Source organism: Alligator sinensis, unplaced genomic scaffold (genome assembly GCF_000455745.1).
Source record: "Alligator sinensis unplaced genomic scaffold, ASM45574v1 scaffold1224_1, whole genome shotgun sequence".
Lineage (NCBI taxonomy): Eukaryota > Metazoa > Chordata > Crocodylia > Alligatoridae > Alligator > Alligator sinensis.
In genome coordinates this window covers 431803-441321 of record NW_005842626.1, presented here as the reverse complement: position 1 = coordinate 441321, position 9519 = coordinate 431803, and the positions used below count along the sequence as shown (strand labels likewise).

The window sequence follows — 9519 nt, the reverse complement described above, 5'->3', positions numbered from 1 at the left end:
ATTGAGTGGGGCTGCAGCAGCTGGTGGGGACTGGGGCCAGGTGGGGTAGCAATTGGAGGGCTAGGGAGGGGCATGTGGGCCTTGCGGGTGGGTAGTAGCCTCTGCGGGGGCCATTTGGCCCTGGTTGGGGGGCTGTAACCCTTGCGGGGGGGGCCATTGCTTTAACATTGTAGATATATCAATAAAACATTGGCCAAATGATCATTGTCTCTCTGTCTCTCTCTCTGTTTATAGTGGTCTTTTGTTTTAATTGTTGAGGAACATGGATTTTGGGGTATTTTGGGGGACTTTGGGATTTTTAAAAAATTTTTTTTTAATCAGGGATTTTTCAGTTTTCCAATAGGGAACACCAGAATTCCTGTAAGGGAGGCCAGTGGCAGGACCCTGCCAGGTTATAGTTGGCACCTTGGACTCATCTGGCTGTGGCTGACCTCCTAGCCCTGAGCTACTTGCCATGGCAGCTTTTTGTACTGCTGGGGCCAGGACAGGGCAGCTTTTTATACTGCTGGGGACAACACAGGTGCTGGCCCCAGGCTCTGGCTCCCCCTGGCTGCAGATCCAGGAGGAGCCAGGCAGGGTTATTTTGCCCCAAGTGGCACAATTTGCTCCACAACAAAGTGCATGTCCGAGCATGTGCATTGAGGCAAAAAGCTCCAGCTCAAATTTGTTACACTTCTATTTGAGCTTCTGCAAGCGCATGTGCTTGCATGTGTGGACGCACCCCACGTGCTTATATTGTATTGTGCCCCATGGAACCCTTAATCTCAGTATACCCTACGGTACTGTAGCACCGCTCTAACTAATGGAAAAGTTGTTTCAGGTTTTTTCGGGGGTTTCTTTGAGATTTAAAGAAGAACAATAAAAAGAAAACATTATTACAATCTGGAACTGACTTTTAAAAGAGCTTAACAATTCAGCTTCTTACAAGCAATATTAATGTATAGAACACTGTGGTCGCATCTACGCGAGATGCTAAATGCGCAGTAGACTAATTGCACAGTAGAATTAGTGTTCTGTGCATTAACGTCACTGAAAAGGCTTGTGCCGGTGCTACTGCTGCACATTCAGTTAGTACCTGTAATAACAGGTACTAAACTTAATGTATAGTACCTATGGCACATTAGTGCACATGTAGATGTGCCCAGTTAGTGATAAATAGTCACTTCTCATTGCATTTAGAATGCAGTATGTTTTTCCAGTGTGTTCAATGGAATATATACCTTCTGTTCTTAAATTGATAGTAATGTAATTTTATTAAACAAGTTCGAGAACATGTATTATTTCTTGGTAGGTGGTACTTTCTCCTCTTGTGGAGGCAATAGCTTGTGGTATCACTTCGATGCAGCAAACGAAAGTATGCTTCAGTCATCTAGAAAGGCTGCTGTCTATCAGAATTCTGGCATTGTAACCTTCAGCAGACCATTTTACAAGGTGGTAGATATAGATTTAGAAGTATGCTTAAGACTCCAAAGCTGGGACTATTAGAGCTACTGCCTGTGACTTACACACACACACACACACACACACACACACACACACACACACACACACACACACACACACACACACACACACACACACAGAGCAGAGTGTTTATTAATCAGCATAATTTTTCCTGAAGGCAGCATCATATATTCCTGCTTATGAGCTTCAGTAACATGTGGAAGAAGAATGATGCGTGAGTGTAGTTCAGAGAAAGGGGCAGGGAGTGATGGTATTTTGCAGTAATTATTAGCCCTTCTGTCCAACTTGAAATATTTAATGTATGTTCTTGCTAGGAGTGCTGGCACCAGGTCATTTGAAGAATACCTCTCCTTGCTGCTTTATGGAGCCAAATGAAAAAGAAAAGTCTTATTTCCTTAGATTGCAAATTGAAGGAAAGCCCCTTCTCAACATAGGAAACAGCAGCAGTTGCTTAGGATATTGTTTCTGTTTCTTTTGGAACCTGTTTGCTTCCTGGGACTTGGATAATAGGTTCATTAGTGCTAGTTGTAATTGGATCTTGCCTGCAAGCTAATTGGGATCCTTGTTTAGCTGCAAACTTTCTGGATTCAGGTACCACAGCTACAAAGAAAAAGGGTCTTCTGATTCTTGGCAGTGATACTTGACACATCTTGCAGCAGCCTCTCTACTCCACATGGCAGGAAGCTTGAGTACCTCTGCCTCCATTCCAGTGCCTCCCTTTGCTGAGTGTCTGGGGCCTGCATACCACACGTAGCAGCTATTTGTGCCACTTATGCACATGTCCCCTAAGCTTCTCTGAACTGTACTTTAAATGCTCAGCTACGCAGGCATGTTTTAGAGTTATATAGTTTACAGACCTAAATTACTACATACATTGATGGTATTAAATCATATTTGGAAATCATATGAGATTGTGGGTGCATTTTGGTACAATGCATATACCTAAAGGGGCATAATTAGGCTTGTGCAGGTGGCTGGCATTTCCTGGCTAGAGTAGTATATAGTGCTTTTTGTGGAATATGGGAGGCACGGGGCCTCTCAGTGGCAACAGGTGCTGCTGAACTAAATGTACAGTGTGTGGGCCAGATTTGGGCTACAGCCTGAAAGGATCCTCAAATCAGGGCACACATTGTTTGCAAGAAGAGAATAGAATTGCACTCAGATTCAGTCTTCTTTTGTACATGCAGTTTGAAGGGCAGGAATAATCTGTGTGGATGACTGGGACTGTGCATAGAAGCAGTTGTTTGGCTGTTTTTACTTATGTCAAGCCTTAAGTGTGGCACACACTGGCAGAACTGCAGAAAACTCTTTCCTTCTCCAGTGGAGGTGTCAGAACAGCCAACTTAATTGCCACATTTCAGCTTTCGACATGGGATTTATTCACAAAGTCAAAACTTGGTTCTAGGAATGCTGCATGATTTAGTGCTAAAAATATGCAGGACTTGAGTTCCCATGCACCTGCTGTTGTCTTGTGAGATTGTTGGTATGGTCCAATGTCAAATGCTAAATAAGGAAAGTGCTTCATTACCAGCAAGAAAACTCAGTACTGTTCTTAAATCCATTTAAACTATTTCCAAGGGCTGCTTGCATAGTACTATTATAGAACTAAATTGTGAACTTTAGGTGTTGGGGAAATACATGGAGTACCTAGCTGGCTCCACATCTCCCTGCTCCTGGGATCTGTTGCTCTGCTCCCCTCCCCACGACCTGGGGACAGAAAAGCCATGTGGGGATTTCCTAGTAGCTGCTCACTCTGCGCTGCCCCAGCAATGTACCTCCTGCACGTGGGGCTGCACTGAGGGAAGTGGCGCGGGGCTCCACGGCTCATAGCAGCTGCAAACACAGGAGGCATGGCGGGTGGGGCAAGGAGATCCCAGCGTGGTTTTGCTGTTCCCAGCTGTGCCAGGTCTTGCCTGAGGGGCTACAGCGGCCCTGCAGGAGGGAAGCAGGGAGGCAGTTCAAGCCCACAGCCTGTCCCCTGTACAGATCTGGGGGCGCAGGTCCCTCTTGCTCCCTGGGAGTGCGCACAGCCTCCAGGAGCCAGCCCTGCCCCTGCTCAAGTGAGCAGCAGGCAGCAACAGTGGGGGAGCTGGCTCCGTACTTCTCCTGCAGCTGCATTCTGTTGGGGGCAGGGAGTTGTGGACCTGGGTCCCTGGTCCCAAAGCCCTCACAGCTGGGGGCCCCTTCTGGCAGGGTAAGGGGGCAGGGGTTGTGGGTGGGGGGCAAGGGACACCAGCAGGGCTGTGGAGGCAGTGGGGGGAAGAGGGGGGGGGCACCAGCAGGGCCAGGGGGTGCTGTGCGAGGCCTTTAATTTTAATCACGGATTTGGGGGGGCTTATCAGAGAATTTGCATTTTTTTTATCACAGAAAACAAGGATCCCTGGTGATAAATCATTTAACAAATGTGGTTTGTTGTTGTTTGTGTATTTTGAGATGCAATATCCTTGGCTGTGTAGAATTCAGTAAGTTGTAGTGGGTGCCCTATTCCGTATTAGGTACCTACAATTCTTGTCCTATAGTGAAATTTGATTCCATTTGTCCTGGCTCATCTCTGTATTTTCTTTCTCTTTCTCTAAGGTAGTTGTGAGAATCTAAATACAGAGTTCCAACAGCAGAAGGAGTTATAAAATAAATTGTCCTTTTCATTTGTGTATTGTTCTTGAAGGTCTAATTTTGAAAAGAATTCTCCTATACATCCTGAGACCTGAAGTCTGGCCTTGGATATAGGCAAAGGACTCTGCTGTTCTGTTCATCTACAAGTTAATTTCTAAAGGGAGTCTAGTCCTAAAAAATTAGGAGGCAGCTATTGACTAATTATGATTTGTCTGCATAGTAGCAATTAGAAAACTGAAGACAAAGTAACTGAAGTGCAAAATATATAAGCCAGATCAGGTTAAGCCTCCAAGTTAAGCGCGCACTGAGAGGTATGTACACTCAGTCAAAAGTAAAGTGGCCTTAGTTCACTGTAGCTTAACTTAAGCCCTAACAGTTAAGACATTGTTAGTGTAAGATTCTTAGATTCATAGACTGTAAGGCTGAAAGGGACTCGGAAGTTCATTGGGTCTAGTTCCCTGCACCAAGCAGGAAAAACAACTGGGGTCAAGTGACCCCAGCAAGGTGACTGTCCAGTCTTGAAGATTTCCAGAGTAGGTGGTTGCCCCACCTCTGGACAGAGCTTGTTCCACAGTCTGTACTGCTTATTCCACAGCCCTCTTCCAGCCCTCAGTGTCCTCTCCAGAGCGCCACAAGTAGTGGAAGAGTTTCGCCAGGGGTTCCGTGATGACTTCAGCCAGCTCCTTCAGCACTCTTGGATGAAGTTCATCCGGTCCTGCTGACCTGTTTATGTCTAATTTTTTTAATTGGTCACACACCAATTTTACGGCAATAGTAGGAAGGTGGTCATTCTTACCCTGCTCATTCTGTACTCTACCTGGCATGATTTTCACCTTGGTCCAGTGAAAGACCAAGGCGAAGTAGTCATTCAGGAGTTCAGTTTTCTCCTGAGTGCTGGTAAGCAGCTCTCCTGAGTTGCTGAGCAATCTAATCTAAGTTGTTGCGTTAGCCGTTCTAATAGGGGTGCACCCACCAGTAGAGATTTTGGAGGCTGATACCAATAGCCAATATTTTAAAAAGGCATATTGGCCAATACCAATCCGATTTCTGATACAGTTGCCTCCAGCTGGTCAGCCCCCCACAGCAGAAAGGGAGGGAAGGGGCTTGGGGTTACAGTTAGAAATTGTTTTTTTAGAAAGTTGATGCATGTACTTGGAGTGGGCAAATCTCAAGTGAGGGAAATGGTGCAGAGAGTACAGAAGAGAGGGAAGGTGGTGTTTAATGTCATAGCTCTTTCATTTGCATGTTTCTCTTAGAATTTCATTTTAGTCTGTCAAGTTAAACGCAGAAGTATCTTGCAAGTCTTTAGTTGGAAAGATTAAGCCTTTCATTTCTGGATTGTAATTCATGAACAGATTTTATAGACTAATGGCAGCCAGCTGGAGGAAGCGAATTGGAAGGGGGAATAGGATATGGTAGCCATGTCTGAGCAAGCATGTTGCAGACCACACTAAGTTGCTGGGTCAGGAAGGAAGGAAGCTAACTGATAAGCTTGTGTGTATTTATTTTATTTTCAGTCTTGGTAACTCATGGGGTATTCTGATATATTCTAAGATTTCTCTACTACTTTGCTGTCAAATCAGCAATTGTAAAACACGATTCACACCATTTTGAAGTTTGTATTGTATATGACAGTTCAGCAGAGACACGGAGTTTACTGTAGTACAAGAGAAACACAAGCACTATATCAAGGTGTGGTAGCTCTGAACAAAGCAACTAGATATGAGCTGTTCCTTTCCCCAACACAGAGTTTAGTTTACGTCCTTTAAATTGAACAAACGTCAGGCTTAAGCAGGTGATTAAGCCAAAGAACGTTTTTGCTGACTGCAGGGACTTCTGATAACTGAACTGTATATTATTGTAATACTTGTACTATAAGCAGACAGTATGTCACATTACTAAGATTAATAAAATGACTAGGATTAATAGTTACAAGCAGAACTATTCGAAAGAAGCAGGTATGAAGTGCCTCAGACTGCTGTGTATTGAAACAAAGAGAAGTATTATGAGAGAGAGAATGAAATGAATATGCATCAACTATCTGTGCTTCAGTTGCAGCCCAGATGCAGGCCTATACAGTAATGAATTTTGAAGACTGGATAAGGCCTTTTGGAATTTGATGAAATACAGTTGTTTTATCAGAGTATTGTCTTGCCAATAGGGTGATGTCAGTCTGGTGTGGTCAGACAGAGAGAGACAAATCCAGTCAGTAAAACAGCATTTTGTTTGGTAGACTTGAGTTGTGGTTTTTTCTCTCCCTGATTTAAATTCAAGTACAATACAGGAAAAAATTAAAAACAAACACTTTTTTATTTACTTTAAAAAAATGTAAACCAGTTATAGGCATAATCAGTCTTAGGGGTCACGTGAAAAGTTTAAGATTGTGGTGTGGTATAAATACAGGATAATTCATGTGGGCAGAGTCTTGTTTATAAAACACTTTATCCCCACAAATGATGATGAGGCCATAACTGCTTGTTATGGACCTCTGCTGAATACTCATTTTCCGGGCCCCATATGTCTAGGGGTCCAATCCTGTAAGGTGTTGATTATCTGAAAAAGGTGCTCAGGACTTTACAGGACCAAAGTACCGATATCTTTATGAAATTGAGGTGGTCGCTACGTTGATTTGATTAATGTTCACTAAGTGATTTTGTGCTCATATCTCTCAAAACTAGCCAGTGGCTTCAGTACACTTGGAATAATGATCACAATGCTTTATACCAGGGATATGCAACTTCAGAGTGACTGAGGGCCATATTCCATACAAGTTGCGGGCAACAGACAGCACACCATGCGGGCTGCATGCCACAGGGGCTGGGTGGGCTCCCTGGGACCCCCACCGTGTGCAGGCTTCCCACTGCACAAGCATTACAAGTTTGCCCGCTGCCACCACTGTGTGGGCAAACCCCTACTTCTGCTGCTGCCACTTCACAGGTGATCCTCCACTACTGCTGTGCAGGCAGCACAAGTTCTTCTTTGCCATCGTGCAGTGGACTCCAACTTTATAGAGCTTGGTGGGATTTTATTAAGAGCTAGCAAAGAGCTTCTTGCTGTCCTAGGTTTCTTCTAAAAAGCTTTAAATACCAAGTGCCAAAGACAGTCATAGCATTTTGGAGAGAGTGTGGACCTTCCTACCAAATGTGATTAATTTAAACACCATAGATATTCTCATGGGGATATGACTTTCTTAAAAAAGAACTTATGACACTTTTCACAAATACAAACAGCTGGATCAAGAATATTAACTAGACTGTCTCTTAGATTTTTCCATAGTGTCAAGCTGCCTTTTTTCCCTTGAAAATCAAAACAGTTTCTAGAGTGGCTAATGGATAACATGGATAGATTTTGCTTTTTGCAGATGCAGTGGCCCAAATCTAGAAAGGTATTGGAATCAGTAGAAATTGGGTACCCGTTTACCTTTATGGGTCTTGGCATAGGAGACTTCAGAAGAGATCTTGGATACTGTGTAGGGATGAAGAATTCATGTATATGGCTGTGGGAAAAGCATCAAACTCTTTAGAATGAACAAGATTTTAATTTCAGAAGGGTTCCCCCTCCACCCTCAAACAGTAAGAAAGGTGATTCTCTACCCGTTTGGATACTACTGCTAATACATTAGCTTGTATCAGAATTTGACCCTGATCTCTGTGTTGACATTTTTATGCAATGTTAAAGGCTGAAAAAGTGTAATGTGGAATTTTACTAATCAGATGATTAAGTTATTAACCAAAATGCTTCTTCTTTGTAAAGGCTTTTTCTGCTTGGGAGAGGGGATTTTCAGTTGACAACTTGGTTATTTAATGCTACAGGAAGCCTGCATATCTAACTTCAAGATTTCTCCAGTAGAAGATAGCTTTTACTATTTAGTTTTAAGATAGAAAGTTCCAATTTAGTTTTGCCAGAGACTTTAATAGAAATCATGACTTGTGGTATGTTATAGGTCACCATATATATGCTAGTTTATATCTTGCTGACTAAATTGGCAAAATGTTTATTTTTACCAGTAAACATTCAGGAGGTATTTCTTCTCACTTGTTTTTTTTCCAACAAAATATTACTTGTCGCACATATGGAATAAGGCAACCTTCTATAAATCGTATACGCATCAATAAGCATATGAAATTGTGTGGTGATAGACAAAGATTTCCTTTTTCAGGTACTATTTGGCTATAGATGAAGTTGACTTTATCCTAATTTTATTCCTGAAAAGTGTTCCCCAGTGGAAATTGAAATGACTCAGGAACTGAAGGAAAAATACCATTTTTAAGCTGTAATGAAAGTCTCTGTGTCTCTGTCTGTCTCTCTCTCTCTCTGTCTCATTGAGAAATATTACCAGAGTAGGTAAAGTTAATAGTCTAGCTTGCCTCCAAACCCCATAACACCCCAAAAGAGGCTTTCCTTAGTCAAAAAGTCTTTTGGGGGTTTAAATATGACGTACCACAGTAAAGGTATATGCTTCAATAAGGACAGTATAAGAGGTTAACACTATGCTGTAGGCCAGTCATGTAGACAAAACTGTAATTGCAGTGGTAAAAAGATCCCCCCAGTTTTAAAGACATGCTATATATCAGTGTATGGATGTGCTGTGTAGGAGTTAAATGCATTGGTTCTGGAATGTGTATGTACAGACAACTCCTGCATGCTGTGAAGAGGATTTCCTGTGAAATATTGTACCTGCCTCCGCTCTACTAAGTGTTCCCGCGCTGCCTTTGCCTGGGCCCAAGGTTTCGGGTGCCCTGGGTTCGCGGGTGCACCCCGGAGGTTACCCTGCTGGTATCAGGGGGACCCCTGAACTCGCCTGCCACGACTTTGATTGTACCTTCAGTGGGGGGTCCTCCCTTGGGGTATCCACCGGCGTCGGCGCGTTCCTCGGCGGGGAATCTCGGGGCTTCGTCCTCCCCTACACCCCGGCCACTCGCCACCTTAGGCCCTACCTCCTATGGCCTCAATGTTGTCCTTGACTTGCCACTGTCTTGCCCCGATACGCCGGCCGTCAACAACGGTCTTCGGGCTGGGCGTACTGCCTACAGGGACGCCAGCCCGGCCCTTCCGCCTGGTACCTGCTTCACTCCGGTGGTCCGCAAGGCCGCCGTATCTATCGCCGGCTCCCCTCTGTATGGTGCATCTGGTTACCTCACCGATGCGCCCTCTTCTGACGCGGCTGGCTCCTCTGCCGCTCCTGCTGCTTACGCCGCAGCTGACTCTGCCACCAGCTCTGCAGTCAGGGATCCAGTTAGCTCCTCCTCCAGCTCTATTGCCGGTGCTGCAGCTGGTTCCTTCCCCAGCTAGGCTGCCTGGGGTCCCGTCTGTTCGTCCTCTGGCTCTACCGCCGGCGTTGCCGCTGGCTCCTTCCCCAGCTACGCTGACCAGACTCCCGCCTGCTCCTCTCCCGGTCCTGCTACCGGTGCTGCCACTGGTTTCCCCATCGGCTGGGCCGAT

The 9519-nt window shown here is 44.6% G+C and overlaps 1 protein-coding gene across 3 annotated transcripts in view; it reads left to right on the top strand.

The window, feature by feature from the left end:
• Positions 1-9519, top strand: part of VGLL4 (vestigial like family member 4) — a 179760-nt gene that overhangs the window by 125586 nt on the left and 44655 nt on the right. The gene's annotated exons all lie outside the window — the stretch shown is intronic.